The following is an 18,626-nucleotide window of genomic DNA, read 5'->3' on the forward strand; positions in this document are numbered from 1 at the left end:
CAAACCAAAAGTATCCGATACATCAAAGTATCCACTTTACAGTAGGAAAAGTACTCGGACTCACTTAGCAGTAAGATTAACCGGAACATTTTAGAAGTAGGCTACTCTGTTGTACCGTAAATTAGTTAATTAAATTTCATACAATGTAAATTTCGCAACCTAATCAGCCAGTAAAATATAATATTATTTTACATCCAATGTTCCGGAACTAAATTATTGGGCGGAGTAACTACCTAATTGGCACGCGTATGAATTTTTTTCTTCTAACCCTTTGTAGCAGCCCAACTACGTAACCGATCAGACCTCGCGCGCTTTGTCCGTAAGTAAAATTTATCTTTTCGTATTATTAAATTAGCCCTTTGATGCCAAACGTATAAAATGAATGTAACGTAAAGTAAAGATGTGAATAGTAAAGTAACTTACCCTTGAAGATCTTTTATTTGCTTGATTGAGATATATAAAGGTTGTGGCGTCGTCCTTATGGCGACGAGAACGTTGTTATAAATAGTAATTTGTATCATTAAATGGCTAATACCGTCGCGAATTTGTTTTAGGCGAGTTTACGTAGCTGATGTATCTCACGTGTTGTTTGAATAGATGGCTACCACTTCTCAACTTCTACTCCTCTTCTAGAAATAACCGTTCTCAGACTACCGTTTTTTATTCAGTTTTCGTAATTAAACTGAACTTATAAGTAAACTTTGTATTTCTAGTATTTATTACTACGACCTCAGAAGTCACCACCCCCATGTGTTATCGTCATACGGTACACTGTAACGCATGATTTTAAATCAATACGAGTACATTTTGCAAAATACAATAATATACAAATCCATGATATACAAATGGGGGATTGATTTCTGGAAAGATGCTGTTGGGGGGACAGAATCCGTTCGCTCCCCCCTCCCCCTCTTCGGTGCGCCCTGCTATCGATTGCGTCTTACTATTTACAAAACCAACTTTGGTGTTAAACTTCTACGCTGCGCATCAAACCGTTCACGAGATGTCCGTAGGTTTTGAAACCCAAAACCTATCCAGAAAAATATTTTGGACCGAAAAATTTATTGAATTTCCTATGCTTTGTATCTATTGAAATCTGAAATCTTCCTATGCTTTGTATGCTTTCCTATATTATTGTATTTTGCAAAATGTACTCGTATTGATTTAAAATCATGCGTTACAGAGTAGCCTACTTCTAAAATGTTCCAGTTAATCTTACTGCTAAGTGAGTCCGAGTATTTTTCCTACTGTAAAGTGGATACATTGATGTGTCGGATATATAATTAATACATGGTTATCATAAAATAATGGTGCGATTTCAAACTGTTGAAAGAAAAACCGAAGTACTTACAGTTTCACGTTGTTTATTCATCTAATGTCTCGTCTGTAACAGTTTTTTTTACATAATGAATAGATTTCAATATGTGCGCTCTTAGTCACTCGACAAATGTCCAAAAGATACTCAACTGCTCTCCAAATATTCGTTAACATTACTTCGGTCATGGTAGTCATTGCTTCATTAATCCTGTGTTTTAAGTGTTTCAGATCATGATGTTTTATTATCAAACAACGCTTTTGATGTACCCCCACAAGAAAAAATCAAAAGGTGTCAGGTATAGATTCCTTGGAGGCCACAGCATAGGTCCTTGCCGGCCTATCCGTCGATCTCAAAATTTTACGTTAAAAGCGTCTGTCACCAATACACTTAAGTGTGGGGAGCACCATCTTGTTAGACATGAAGTTGATGAATGTTTTGGAGTTCATCTAGCTAAGGGAAGCAATAATTGGTTAACATGTCAAGATACAGGACTAATAAGTAAAGTCTTATTACGCGATTTTTCATCACACCACAACAAACATTAACTTAGGCGAATCATGTTTTTTCCAACAATTACGTGTGGGTTTCGGATCCCCATATTTGTGAATTATTCGTGAAATTATTGTGAATATTCGTAACACATCCCTCACATGGGAAGTAGCTTCGTCTGTAAAAACTATTTCATCTAAAAATGATTCGTTTTCACTTATTATGTCCAACATTTCAACAGTGAAATTTTAAAGGTTTACACATTCATTGGGTTTCAATTACTGCTGTATCTGGATCTTATAAGCGTGTAGTTTGAGTTTTTATGTAAAACTTTATGAACTTTTTTTAATATCTAATTCAACGCTTCTACGAGGGATGAATCCCAGGACTTTTTAATTGCCGATTAGATCAACCATTTCGTCTGGTACTTGTCTGCCGGTTTATTTCTGTTACTTAACTGATTCAGTTTCTTCGAATTGTTTAAAACAAAGTGTAATGTTATTTTTGTGTGGTGGATCTCTTCCAAATTCACGTTGAACTAAAATTACGGATTTTAATTCAGGCAACAATAAAACACATTTTTCTCTATCTTTATCTGACAACATAGGAAACTCACTCACTCACCGCAGCAATAATACAAGAACTGATTTTTAGGTTAGTACAACTTATAAATAAACTTTTCGGCTTAAGACTTTCAGAGACACCAATATAACATCTAGGAATTTCCCTACCATCTTCCTACGAATTACTGAAACCGTATCATTCTTTTATGATAACCCTGTATCCTGGCATTCAGTTATTTTGTAATCAGTGTATATCAGAATTTATTTGTGTTCATAAAAATATTCTCGTATACGTATTTACTATTTATTTATATGTCACATGAACTTTAATGTATTAAAACATAAATAAACTAAGGTACAAATGGTAACGTCAGGTAATGTCAATATAATGATAATCACAACAAACATACAGGTCCCTTTCAATGGGTAGAACAAATCCGTTTAATTTACGAAGAAAGAAATGTTTTATTCGTAAATTATTATATCAAACGGCAATAATATTTGACAATTTCAGATGGAAAATGTATAATGAAGAGGATTATTTGTTCGAAATAAATGGCTGATCCGTATCAAACTCGTAACTCGTTAGCTTGAATGACACTCAATGATTAGAGGTCTGACGATTTCACAGGTTGGTATTGATTCTCTTCTAACCAGTTACAAAAACTCTCGTTTAGTGCAATTATTCCTTATTTCGGTGGAAAGTTATAGTTCATTCATTATTAGTAGTAGAAAAAATAAACCATGAAATTATTAATCATTTTTCTCACTATACATAAAAATCAATTGTGTGATGGTTTTAATTGTATATATAATACAATGTGAGATTTATAATTGTAGGTAACATTCAAATTCTTTATAAAATCTGTTTTAGCTCTTATAGTTATGGGTGCATGTGTTTTGGATGCACCTTTCTTTATATTTACTTTTATTTCACGTACTCTGTTCAACTCCTCCTACTTTCAAACAATTTAATGTAGCTTATATCATTGCTTGTCTTAAATAATACGCTAATCCATACATTTTCCAGAAAAAAATAAACTGCATTCGTTATTTCTCATGTTTAACAGGTTAACTGATATATTTAATACAGTCTAAGGAGTCTAAAAGGAAAGCAATCATTTATAAAATATTAATTTTGACAAAGTCTAGTTCAAATCAACGAAAACATCAACTGAAAAGAAAATAATTTATTACTACTATGTCATTTAACATTGTTTTTAATCGATATGCAACTTAATTAATCATTTAGGGGTTTCTCAAACATTTAAAAACTACGATATAGCTGATATACATTAATCCGCACCTAAACTCTTACACACCTAACCTAATTTTATCCTAAAATTTCTTTTCGTGTATATACTACTGAGCTATAAAAAACGCAAAATTACAAAGCTATACTGATAATTTAACGTATATATATATAAGATTTTTAATATCAGGTTTAGTAAGTCACAAGTCAATCTGACTCCTTTGGTACTCGAGAAAAAGTAGTGATAGAACAAAACAGTTGATATGGAACGATATAAATACCGAGGTCGATCTCGGTTCAGGCGCACGAAGCGGCACATCTGGCTCGAATCCTCCGTCGGGACTCCTTTGAAGTTGACTAGGTGTCCATGGTTGGATGGGCGATTGGCGATACCCACTCTCAAGTTCACATTCTGAACGACTCCAAGATAGGGACAGCGACTCGTTTCCTAGGTCATTTCATGAACCACTCTAGCCACATGGAATTTACAAAGGGGCAATCGAGACAACACCCGCACTTTGTTGAGAAAGAAACTACTTACGTCAAACAACTGCGACAGGCCCACTCCCGAGGACCGTCCAGCAGACGCTATGCTGACTGAACAGACTGTAACGAGATGTTATTCGACCAATGGGAAACGATCACCTGATTTAACGTCATAGTCCAACTCAATCCAGCTTATTGATTAGATGACAAATCCAATCAGAAGACATTTTTTATAATTATTTTATATCCAAATTATATTAGATAGTAAACAGATCACATTTTTATAAAATATAATTGTAAATGCTATACACAATTCGTACCATGAGAATTTTGAAATAATTTCACTTAACTTTCCAATTCGTTGTTGATTGTGTGCATATTTCTGCTCGGCCGCAGCTGACAACGTTGCTATTCTCCTTAAATCATCCCTCGGTGGGTTACTGTCATTTGCAGTAGCTGGCGGTATTGAATATTCAATCACTACATGAGTAATGGTAGGTGCATTTACAAATCCATATTCATAAGCTAATACAGAACGAGATTACATCATAGATCCTGTATAATGTATTTTGATTGGACCGTCGCTGAACGTGTATTCTACAGCATCCTCTTCCAACAGTGGGTTAAAAATTAATATGGCGTACCGTATTGCGTAAATTATTTAAAAATATTTTTGTAAAATCGATACCACTCTTATTAGTTCGATTACAACTTTATTACAGATAAAGGAATAAAAAAACATTGCAGATACGATAATTATTCATGGATTTTATTGGTTTTTTGCATTGCATAGCAGTTGGGCTTTGAAGAGTTGTAAGCATGCTGATATTTATCTTTTCTTTTCTATTACCAATTGATATTGCCTGTCAAAAATATTTCACAATGGAAAATACTGTTGCTTCATTTTAAAATATTCTTTTTTGTAATGTTGATCTTTAGGTTTTCATATTTATCCAGAAATTCCTTAGTGAATTTACTAACAATATATATATGAGTTTCTTTACGGAGAGGCCGATCTCCTTTCAGTCTTTTCTGGCCGTCCTAATGGGTCATTGGCCTGTGAGAGGATCTTATTAGACAGAATAAGAAGGAGAGTCGGTACAGGACAAGGTTGGTAATACTGAAAAGTTTAACGATCACAGACAGGATGTAAACCTGCTTTATCTCTGAATTAACAACTCAGATCCAAAGTCGACGTCCTAGATCGGTCGGTCATCAACTGGGACCCATCTTGTTTTATCAGCCACCGATTCAGAAGAGTTGTTTTACATCTCACATGTATATATCTCACAAAATTCTAATCCAATAGTACTTTATCTTGTGTTGTAATTGTGAGCTCTCAAATTTCAATCTAAATGTTTGAAGAAACGACAAATAAGGACTTGAGTATGAGTATGTTTACTACAGTTTTCCAGAATAACTGAGCAATATCTTCATATGATTCTTCAAATAATTTGTGTTATTTATCAGATTGGTCGATGAACATACATTCATCTTGGTAACCAAACAAATATCGAGGAGCAAAAGTTCCACTAAGGGGAATGCTTGAGAAGTCAGACACGTCTACGGGGATTACTGCAGGGCGAGGTCGGTTTAATTTGGAATTACAGACGAGATTCTGTGGTTTCGACGGTAATTGTATTTGTCATTAGAAGGAAGGAGCTTTGCCATCTCCTTTCGTTCACTGACATTGTCTTTTACTTTATACGATGACATTGGAGCTTGATACGAAACAGTGGAATAAGACAGAGAATTTATAGCTTAATAACTAAATTTTGATAAATATTATAGATTTATATAAAAATGTACGTAAGTTTTTTTTAATAAATTCAAAACCTCACTGACGTTTACCGTGTTTGAAAATCGAATTTGTGTTTAAAAAATAATTTTATTTTAAATTCACATAAAAAAATCATTATAAACAACTATAACATAAACAACAACTTTGAAAAATATATAAATATTTTAAAATAATTATAGATATTTTATAGTTAATTCAGGATAGTACTGATTATTTGCTTGTGAACATTTAGATCCTAATAAAGTTGTCGAAAATGCTTGGTTTAGTTACGTTTTCATTTAGTACTATACTTTATTATTTTTAGTCAAAATTAGAATGAAAACTTTTTAGATCGGACTTGAACCCATTATACACCATTAACACCTGAGATGTCTGATTAATATGTACCCTAGACTTCTAGAGATCTGGGCTCACACTATTCTTTATTGCCAAGAACTGTAAGGTGACAGGAGCTCTCAGAGGTCGGTCCTCAGTGGTCCAGATTCCTACAGTTCGGGGTCATCCTGATACATGATGATAGATGCAAGTTGGTCGAGTAGTCCTGACACTTAGTGTTTATTTTGTCCATGAGGCGTTGTACACACAATGATCAATGCTCGTACAAGGTTTTAACGAGGTATCCAAGACAGTGGTGTCAAAAGTATAATAATAACAAATATAACAAATACATACCTTAATCTTATGAGTTTTAAGCCGAAAGCTTGTATTTTATTTTTGTGGAGAAAGAAAATTGTTCGTCATGATAATATTCATCTGTACTCTTGCAACTCCACCATACGAGTACATCCACACTCAGAATGGACGTAGGTCTGTTGCTACCCAAGTACAGCTACTCTATGTAGCTCAAATTTATAAGAGATACACCTCGTTTGCCTGAAAGGAGCTTTAGAGATAATGATTTAGATGAAAATAAAAAGTGAATTTAATTGAAGCAATTATTCTTCTCATTAATAATTCTAATTCTTATGTTTCAGGTCATCTGCAGTTCTAGGATTTACTGATTAATTTAAGGTAAGCTAAAATAATAATAATCCATGTTTCAATTTACTACTTTAATACTGTAAAAAGTTTATGGTTTAATACATTTTCGAATTATTTTCCATATTATTACATGAGAAACTGGAAACAACAAATGCTTTGTTGTACAAAGTTATTTATACTTTTGACGGTTGTATATAACTCTTACAGCTAGGCATTTACATAATTATCGCATTTACAACCTCCATTTAAAATGTATCTGAGAAAGGAACTGCAGCACTTTATCACTGAATTTTACATTATTATTTTCACAATACTCAATAACAAGAAACATGCTCCCATGTTGTGTTTTTTCTTGTTGAATTTTAATTAGATATGAGATTGAAAACAATGAGAGTAACTTTTACAGTTGAGATGTCTCTCTGCCAATAGTTGTTCAATCAATAAACCAAACTGTGTCACCAGAATTATGTAATTAGCTTAATCTCACACAAGTTATCAGTACTGTCTGAACTCCCTTGATTAATACTAATTACTGAAACCATTTGTTGAGGATATTCAGTAATTTAGTATTATCTTTTGTAAAATATTCCTTAATTAACACACATGTATTTCAATTTCAATTTGTTTTATAATTGAACTTTGCATAAGCAATGCATGTGCACGATTTGTATATTATGATTTAGTATATATATATATATATATATATATATATATATATATATATATATATATATATATATTTAATTCCGTAGCCCAAGTAGTAAGCAATAAACTACGATTATTTTATTCTGTTATTCTTTTTGATTAATTAATAGAGAAAATCAAAAACCAAACCAAAACTCCCCTTATAAATGAGCTAATTTACAAAATATTATATTCAAAGAGCCAATTTTATTTGTATAAGCACACAACTTGCGTTTTCTTGAAACCGATAAAAAATAAATTAATCGTCAATCAGCAGCGACCGTTTTGGTGGAGTCTGAAATGGAAGAGCATCAAAGGGGTCAAAAATATGAAACGATGTTTTTTTATATGATTTTCCCTGCTTAAAACACTTAAAACCCGAGTATCAGACACATATAGATATAGATATCTAAATAGAAAAAACTGAAAATCACAAATTTCAGTATCTCGAAATACAGTTAGCCAACGAATATTTAACATTTATTTTAGTTTCTGGCGATCGGTGTATTTTAAACTTATAAACATTTGGTCTGAGTAAGTTATTGATTCATATATTTTTACTCTTTCGATACCCTCCACTAAAAACTTGTGAGGTTGACAATCGATTCCTTGTTTAAGAAAAACTTCTCTATTTTCTCAAGAAAACCCAGATACCAATGCACTGCAGATGTAATGCAGATGTTGCCAATGGCGCTGTGTAGCGGGTACAACGGTTATCGCAAGACCGGATCAAGCAACGTCGAGCGTGGTTTCTGCTTGGATGGGTGACCGCTGAGCGATCCTGTCCTTGCAAACAGCCCGCCTGCCCGGCCGTTGGTGGTGGTTCGGAAGTCACCTTTAAGCCGTTGATCCCCAGTTTAAGTGTTAGAGAGGGCTTCTTAGCCTTAACTTCGCCTGGTAAAATAAGACATCTTTAATGTATAATCTTACAGTATTAGAAAAAACGGTTTATTGTAGTATCACTAGTATAAAGGAATACATTTTCTACTATAAATTTTTTATTTTGTGCAAGGCCTTCTGAATCAAAGATTCCATCATGTTTTTTTATATGATTTTCCCTGCTTAAAACACTTATAACCGATTATCAGACACATATAGATATAGATATCTAAATAGAAAAAACTGAAAATCACAAATTTCAGTATCTCGAAATACAGTTAGCCAACGAATATTTAACATTTATTTTAGTTTCTGGCGATCGGTGTATTTTTAAACTTATAAACATTTGGTCTGAGTAAGTTATTGATTCATATATTTTTACTCTTTCGATACCCTCCACTAAAACTTGTGAGGTTGACAATCGATTCCTTGTTTAAGAAAAACTTCTCTATTTTCTCAAGAAAACCCAGATACCAATGCACTGCAGATGTAATGCAGATGTTGCCAATGGCGCTGTGTAGCGGGTACAACGGTTATCGCAAGACCGGATCAAGCAACGTCGAGCGTGGTTGCTGCTTGGATGGGTGACCGCTGAGCGATCCTGTCCTTGCAAACAGCCCGCCTGCCCGGCCGTTGGTGGTGGTTCGGAAGTCACCTTTAAGCCGTTGATCCCCAGTTTAAGTGTTAGAGAGGGCTTCTTAGCCTTAACTTCGCCTGGTAAAATAAGACATCTTTAATGTAGAATCTTACAGTATTAGAAAAACGGTTTATTGTAGTATCACTAGTATAAAGGAATACATTTTCTACTATAAATTTTTTATTTTGTGCAAGGCCTTCTGAATCAAAGATTCCATCATCAGGCTTCCATCACAAATTCAATAATTTGAGAAGTGCCTGATTATGGAATCTTTGATTCAGAAAGGCCTTGCACAAAATAAAAAATTATATTGGAAAATGTTGTATTCCTTTATACTAGTGATACTATAATAAGACATCTTTACTTTACTTTTTTCTATACCGTTCTTATAAAATGGAAACGGCTCCTGGCTACTGGACTATTAGACTACTAAAAGCTGACTTATCTATATATTATGATAAATCTCTTTATTAAACTCGCCACAATATACAAGCATGTGGTTTTAGTGGCAATATATTGCCTTATATAAAAAGATTTTTTTACTTGAAAAGTTTTGGGAGCGTGGAAGGCTGTATAGCTGTGAACACTTTGATGAATGAGGTCTATTGTGAGAGGCGGCTGATAAGCGTACAGTCTGGTCCAACAATTGTGGCACCATCACAATGTTACTGTTGGAGAGGTTCTTCTATACCGTTATATTTTATCATTGATTTCTCTGGACAATAACATCATCAATCACTTAGAAACAATCAAAGTATCACACGATTGTACAAAAAAGGATTTTTGTACAGCTTATGCAACAGGACTTTGAATTATTTCATTCTAGAGGCCAACCCTGCCCGCTTTGCAGGCAAGTCTTGGCCCCTGTATGACCCAAGTAGCTTAAATGTGGTAAGATATTTTGATTTTTAATTTTAATGAACTTTTAGAACAACAACGCTGAATTTAAAGTATTAAGTTCACTCCAAAGTTTTGACTAAACTAGATTATTGCAAACTTGTATACATACATAACTGCACCGGTAATTTTTTAAAGGTACCGACCAGTTGATTGAGAGTTAGCGAACGCAATCACACGAAGGGCTGGTAACAGGAGCGGCGTTAGGGTAGAGCGCGGTTGGGCGACCGCCCAGGGGCGCCGAACGAAAAGGGGTGCCGGTAGTCTTTTTTCGTATGTAATTGAATTGCAGTTAGGGGGCGCCGAAGAAATCTCGCCCAGGGCGCTAGTAGTGCTAAAACTGGCACTGGCTGGTAACCCTTAATTTACGTCTGTCCACACAATAACGATGACGTATAGACTTACATTTTGCACGAACTTTCATTTAATCATACGCAACATCGATTTCTATGAGATTGCGTGTTACTCCATGCGATTTGGCTGTGCCTTAGCGAACATTTGGCGCACATTTGTCTATTGGGTGAACGTAATGTCAACGAGGAAGTTTTACAATAAATTAGTTTGTAAATAAATATACTAAATGTATCGTGTGATAAAAATATGTGTAGCCTAATGAAATGAACGTGTTAATTTTATAGTTATTTTACATCATGTTTGGAAAAGAATTAAAATATAGTAGATGTACCACGAGTATGGATTCCAAATAAAAAATACTTTTATACCATATTCGGGCTTTCCTGAAGAAGAGGGCTCAGTTGGTTGTTGAAGAAAAATATTAACTATTTCTGAAATTCTACTTTTGACATACATCGTTCAGGTCTCTTTATAGAAAATTAGTTTTTCAATTAGGTTTTATTCCCAAAAATCTTTGATTCTCGTCCAAGGTTGTCAAATGAGCTTCATATTTTGCGTACAACCTTATCGAATCCTGATACGTGATAACGTTATTGTTAGTGTTAGAAAGAATTTCAAAATAATTTAAGAATAAAAAAAGTTGGATAATTTCGGAAACTGTTAGAGTTACCTAAAATGAGTTTCATGGAACTTTCAATGCACAAAATTCGAGAGAAAAATGTTTTGTAACAAACTGGGTGTTTAATATTCCAGTTCTGCTACATGACTATTGTATTTGTCCATTCTGCTATTTGTCAGTCCCGAGTCCCTACAGCTCTGACACGTTTATGGAATACATTACTCTAACGGCTGCCCACTAACATAGTTTGAGAGACAAGTGTTCAAAATTCTAGCTCAGACACATGACTATTGTATGTGTCTTCTAATATACACCAAAGTGTAGGAGAAAAGCAATTATGTTAATGTACACGTTGAAAATTCTAGATGAGATGCATAATTATTATGTGTCTTTCAATATCGTACAGACATGTGAAAATTAGTTTTAACAGTGAGGTAAATTTTATACGATAACCACTCTTCTAGTGTCCGTTTATGTATTTTCTGCATAGTTATTGATTGTTTGAAAATCATATATCAAAATGAGTATATATATTTTTTTAGATTCCAATTGTTCTTATTTTGAATTAGATAAATTGATCCAATATTGTTGCAAATATATTTCTTTGAGTATATTATAATTTATTGCGCAATACTTACTATTTCTAGAGAGTACAATTTTATATCATAAATAAAGGCTTAATTTTGTAATAGTTTGTATGTAAAACGTAACTCAAGTAAAGTATCTAGACAACGGGACTTGCAACAGTCATAAATCTCGAATGAAATTTAGAAAGTGTATTAATATTACTGCTTGGCTCTTTGCATTGTTTTAGTGGACAACTAGTTGTGTCATTTACTATTTAAACACTCTTGAATGTTGATTTCTGTATTTTGGACACATCAAAATTTCATAATCTGGAGCTGGAATATTGAATGTGTATATTACAATAACTGCTCCCTCCCATCCCCGATCAATGTTGGAAGACCGTTCCTAGATTAATGTACCCTATAAACAAGTCAGTGTTCTAGGGAGTATATATGTATATATAGCAGACTGACCACATGCAATATTCATATATCTGAGCTAGGATATTGAACGTGTATATTAAAATAACTGCTCCCCCCCCCCGATCTATGTTGGAAGACCGTTCCTAGATTAATGTACCCTATAAACAAGTCAGTGTTCTAGGGAGTATGTATATATAGCAGACTGACCACATTGCAATATTCATATATCTGAGCTAGGATATTGAACGTGTATATTAAAATAACTGCTTCCCCCCCCCCCCGATATATGTTGGAAGACCGTTCCTACATTAATGTACCCTATAAACAAATCAGTGTTCTAGGGAGTATGTATATATAGCAGAATGCTCACATGCAATATTCATATATCGCAGTTGGAATATTGAACGTGTATATTACAATAACTGCTTTGCCCCCGATCTTTGTTGGAGGACCGTTCGTATATTAACGTACTCTATAATCAAAGCAGTATCCTCGGGAGTATAAATGTATATATCAGAGAGGTCACATGCAATATTCATATATCTAAGCTGGGACATTAAACGTGTATATTGCAATCAATGCTTGGCCCCGATATATTTTGAAGGACCTTGCTAAATTAATATTCTCTATAAACAAGCCAGTGCTTTAGGAAGTATAAATTGGTATGCAGGGTTATTTAAGTCCCAGGATCATTTAACCATGTATTTGAAATAAAAATAAATTTATAAAATAAATTATATTTTATTTGTATTTAAAATAAAATATAAATACTCAACTATACCTGTTTTAGCACAAAAACAGTATTTTTACACGTATTCAGTAGATTGCTACGCTCCCAGGGGTATGGCCGCAAGGAGTCTGAGGAAACATGGTTTAATAGGGGCATAGATCGAGTAGCATACAAAATTAAAGATCTTTATTATTAAAACAACATTCAAAAAACCTCTTCTTAAATGACTGGCACTAATTGTAATAGCTTATTGAAGTTTCGATACACTGTTATTGTTAGATTTTGTATCAATGGTTACAGATTTTCAGCACATTGTAATTTTGTTTGCAAAATAATTTATTCGTGTACTGATAAAAGAAGCTTCAAAAATTTAAACCATTTTTATTCAGTATTAAATTGATCTCTATTCTTATCAAATGTTCAAAGTTTTAAATTAAGTTCTCTCGGTATTGCGATAATTGCAATAAAAGTCTGACACTGCATTTCGTAGATAATTTTGGGAATTCTTTGTGCTTCTAATAGCATTTGATTTCTAAGATCTTTCAAATCTGGGCCTTTTATATATTTATAATCAAACCAATCTAGTGTGGATAAGTCGGAAGAAACTGACGGACCTGAGAATAGTTCCTCGTCTTCCCTTAGAGGGAAGGTACTATAATTTGAGCTAGTATTGCCTAATGTCATATCCATAATACGGTGGTAATACATCCTGCTGGAAGAGAACATCTTTGAAAAAAAATCCAGAATAGCTGCGAGTACTGGAAATATTTTTCATGTTGTAAAATACCATGAAAAAAGTCTACGTTAAAATTACTATTGATAAATAATCGTCCATTTGATCTTGTACAATCTTGTCCACACATTCACTATTTTTGGACGCTGTTTGTGATTTTAAGAATTATTAAATAAACACAAATTGTGTTTTATAAAGCCTTTTGTTAAGCATTTAAAAATTGTTTTCTCCCTATGTTGTGCTTGCTTTTCACAGATAATATAAAATGTACTACTAACAATGTTCTGAAACTCCAATAAACATCCATTTTGGTAACGGTTAACATTTTGAGATCAGTGTGTAGTGTTATTCTACGATTAAAGACCTTAATTTGATATACCACTTTACATATGCTCACGATAAAACATTTCTCTATCTTTTTGCGAGCGGATCGTATGAGAACGTAGTGGTTCGTTTAATATGTGTTAAAATATTAATCTTTTGCAAAAAAAACATTTATATTATTGTAGCTCTAATTGCAATTATTAAAATGTCATAAAGAATTAAGGGACTTAATTGACACCATGACACCATGATATAGATCATAGTAGACATTTACAATAGTCATATATCAGAACTGGGATATTGAACGTGTATATTACAATAACTGCTTGGCCCCTGATCTGTTGGAGGACCGCTGCTAGAGTAATGTACAGCATAAACATGTCAGTATTGTGGTGAATAGATTTTGGGACACTGAAATACATTATGATATAAAACACTGATTGTTTAAAACCCAAAATGTCTCTTTATCAAAAACGTTTTAAAAATGTACATGACACCCTTTCATTAACATACTTTCACTTGCGGCAAGTTCGATTTGTTTGAATATTAATTTCTTTGGCTTTGTGCCAAGTTTATGTAATGGTTGTGCTGCCTTGACTTCTGAAAGATATAAATGACTGATTAATTCATTAATATTCATAAGTACAGTGTGTCTCACATTTCTGACTTTAAATTGTTTTTTACTTTTATACGTTTTAATAGATCACTAGCACCAACATCAACATCCCTAATAATACTAGTATAATTATAATTATAAGTATAATTCAATGCAGAGTCATCATTTTTCGATAATAAACCACCTTTACTCTTGATTAATACATTCGAGATTTATTAAAATTCATTTCAGCACTATAGCGGATAGGTCAAAGAAAATCATTGTGTCACTAATTCTCCACATATTTGTAAGTAGACAACAAAGATCTTATAAACGTCTGGTTCTTGTTTCTTTAGGTATTTTGTTACCTCCATTGTAAACTTTAAATTTATGTATGTATTACACCCTTACTCTTGTTTAATACATACGAGATTTAATAAAATTTCCTTCAGCACCGTAGCCCATTGGTAAAGAAAACCATTGTGTCATTAATGCTGCGCATACTTTGTAAGTATAACAGATGGACCTTATAAACGTCTGGTTTTTGTTTCTTTAGGCATTTTGTTACTTCAACTATGGACTTTAAATTTAAGTATGTATTACACCCTTACTCTTGTTTAATACATACGAGATTTAATAAAATTTCCTTCAGCACCGTAGCCCATTGGTAAAGAAAACCATTGTGTCATTAATGCTGCGCATACTTTGTAAGTATAACAGATGGATCTTATAAACGTCTGGTTTTTGTTTCTTTAGGCATTTTGTTACTTCAACTATGGACTTTAAATTTAAGTATGTATTACACCCTTACTTTTGTTTAATATATAGGAAATTTAATCAAATTTACTTCAAGAACTTTAGCCGATCGGTAATAGAAATCGACGTGTCATTAATGCTCCACATATTTTGTAAGTATAAAACAAACATTATTCAGACGATTCAGCTCCAAGTCGCGGCACACTTAGACAGATAAGCTGTGTAATGATGACTGGCCCTGCCCCAGATGTAGCCCCGCCTGTTACAAGCGCTGCAGTTACACGTCTATTGGCGCCGGGGCGCCGCTTTGTACATCAGACCAATTACTACGCTCAAAGCGCCAACTAATCGAGAAGTGATTATATAGTACTGTACGTGATGTAGGGTAGGAAATCGAATCGGATAATCGATCATATTGAAGTGAATAGTTCTGTATGTATTACATTGTAATGATCAAATATGTAATAGAACTCATATCAGTGTTTAATTTACTATTATTTAATGTTTAGTTATGGGAAATGTTATAATTTACCATCATATAGTTGATTGATGAACTGTGTTAACTGACGTTATATTAAGGGACTGACATACGCAATACACTAATGTACTCTATGTTATATGACGACATCTAGCTGCCATACAATATATTACATACCAAACAGTGATTGTAACTCATAATAGTATATGATAAACATATATATGGTCTTTATTTCAACAGATTTTCTGTACTGCTGGTTTAGAAACATCAAACTAACCTACATCAAGACAAATTGAGAGTGGAACCGTATTTCTAACTAATTTAAACAAAGTTTTACTTATAGTATAATAACCATTGTTTATTTTGTGTTTTTATCGAACTATAACTGGCTCTCCAGTCAGTCTATGCTAAATCTTGAGGACAATTTTAAAAAAAGGCCTCCTTACGATTTACGCAAAAGCGAAACAAAATGGGTTATTTAAAATATGAAATTAAATTAAGTTTATTCCAGCAAAAATATATCATATAAAATTACCGTAAGAAAAATGCAAAATAATTTAAAATATGAAAAATGTCCTTACTTCTCGTCCGTGCAAATTTCATTTTAATTTAAAAATAATTTTCCTTCGGTTTTTCACCACATATTTTACAATACTAAATAGATTAAGCAATTAATTTTGTTTAATTTAAAATATGAATTGTTATTCACCCAACAAATTGTACTAAGTCCGGAATTGCTGCAGGTACAAATACGACTTTCTGTAACGGAATAATCACTATTTGAGTGGCGGAGTTCAGCTGAACCACAAATTAACTAATAGCAAGTGCATACTTTAATCATTGATTAATTACTGCAAGGTGCAAAGTCCGTTCATTACTTAGTCCGTACATTAGTTCCATTACTCTATACAAATATTTCTCTTAATTCTATTTCAGAGGAAGAACAAAATATGATACTATTCAATATTAATATTGTAATACAGGTGTTTTCTTTTGGCAAGAGAATTAGATCGTTGATAAATTTTGTTGAATCTCTATCCGTCCATCAAATATCATTTCTAATCAACCTACCTCGTATAGTATGACATACCTCTTTCATGTTATTTTGAGCTTTTTTATCACTTAACAAGGTTTATAGTAGACCACATTTATCGATATCGAGGTCCTTCATTATTAATTGTATTTCCAAATAGCTAATTGATAAGGAACTCATGTTCAGGTAAGATATCATAATCGAGAGCTTTTCCTAACTAGGAGTTATTTTCATTTCTCAGCATCCACATTGCCCTTACGGACAGGGGCGTGGCGTCATACCATCTCGGAGAGCCACAAATATTGATGGATAAACACCTCTGCATAACTTTAGTCAAGAGAGGACGAACGCAAAAATAGAACCCTTTCTGTTAGATTTTCTGCCATCCCGATAAGATGATACCTATACAGACCCATTGATGTTTATAAAAGTAACATAATGTTATCATAAATAATCTCCAACTGATCTCTAAAGAAGTGCATTTTAAGTCAGACTGTTGTACAGTACATCGCCATACTATGAAGTGTTTCATGCTTGTAGAAAGGTTGCCACAACCACCGCTACATGGAGCCAGCATGAAAATGGATGAATTTCGGATGAAGTGCTGTCATTTTCAATAGTTCTTGGATCAGGATTCACACCAACCGTACTGTTAGTATCTGGGAGTTAACCTGTCTAGTCCGACTGTCACTCGACACGTCATGTGTTAAAAACGTAAATACAGCATATTGTATTACAGATATTTCAGAATCTTACAGAGGAGGAATCTCCCAACGAAATTTTATAATTTCCTTCATATATTTTCTTTCTACCGCTGTTAAGATTTAGATACGAATAACATGAACAAGAAATTTGGATCCCCTGTCTCGAGCTGAAAGAAGAGTTGTTTGTCAATGTTGTGGTACACATTTGTCCTGACTCATGGGGATCGCTTCAAACACACAGCATGACGATGCTGAAAGCGATACGGAAGCTGCAGCTTTGTCTCTTATTGGTTTGGTTGTGTTACATGAGCTGAGACAGTGAGTAAGGATGCCATAAAACAAATCTGGTCAGTAAAGGAAGCTATGACACTCAGGGAAGAAGAGGAGTCTTCGAGCACTTTCTCTTCGAACGGATTCGTTCCTCTCAGAATCGAGTTCTTGGTAGATTTAGGTCTAACTTCTCAGCTGATTTAGTGATTCACGAAGAAATTCTCCGAAATCAGAGATACAGTAAATAACAGAAATTAACCAACAGAGCTGCAGGGGCTGTATAGGGTGAAATAATTCACCCATATCTTTCACATATAGAAGTCGGGTAAATTACACAGCGATCCCATTTTTGGTAGCTTTAAACTCATTTCCGCATTTTTTATAATGCTGTTGATTAAAAATTAAACGGTAATACTCACATTACTTTAATTAAGATTGATAATTGGTCTAGGTACCGAGCCCGAGGAGCTCTGACATGCAACTCCAGTAACGGTAGGCTGGCACGACACTGCGCGCAGGCAGGGTGGGTGGCAGCTCGCGTGTGCGACACAGCTGGACTGTGATAGAGAGTGTGCTGCCATTTATTGCCAGTTCAAGATTTGTGGTCGTCTCCATCTGCTGCAGATTGCCTTGTTGAAAGCTTTAATAGTTTACTGTTGTCCTATCCCGTATATCAGCACCATTGGTGAGGAGTGTAGAAACAGATGTCAATCCTACTCAGCCTTTCCTAATTATTTTCCTTTCTCTAGCCTATGCTTACAAAATAATTTTAAGTAGTAATACAAATGTTATTGCAGTCTTTAAAATACAACAGAAAGTAACCTTTAGTAACACTAGGCCTACTGGCAAACATGTACTTTTCATAATTTTCACGGAACGAACCTCAGCGAAGCGTATTTCGCGACACTTCTACGATATAATTATGTATGAGAAGACTATATATTTCATTCAATGCAAAACAAGATACGCTAATTTCTGACTAAGTTAATATTGCAATGGGTTGTGAAGCAGATTGTGTGATTATTCAATAGCTTCTTAGTGTTTCTTATAGTGA

At 33.8% G+C, this 18,626-nt stretch overlaps 1 protein-coding gene across 1 annotated transcript in view; it reads left to right on the forward strand.

The window, feature by feature from the left end:
- The window catches only part of LOC124356798 (thrombospondin type-1 domain-containing protein 7A-like), a 591,350-nt gene that overhangs the window by 360,797 nt on the left and 211,927 nt on the right, over positions 1 to 18,626 (forward strand). The window contains 1 exon segment of the mRNA XM_046808007.1: positions 6,884 to 6,920. The gene's annotated coding sequence lies outside the window, so the exon portion shown is untranslated.

The sequence above is a fragment of the Homalodisca vitripennis genome, chromosome 3 (assembly GCF_021130785.1).
Source record: "Homalodisca vitripennis isolate AUS2020 chromosome 3, UT_GWSS_2.1, whole genome shotgun sequence".
Taxonomy (NCBI): domain Eukaryota; kingdom Metazoa; phylum Arthropoda; class Insecta; order Hemiptera; family Cicadellidae; genus Homalodisca; species Homalodisca vitripennis.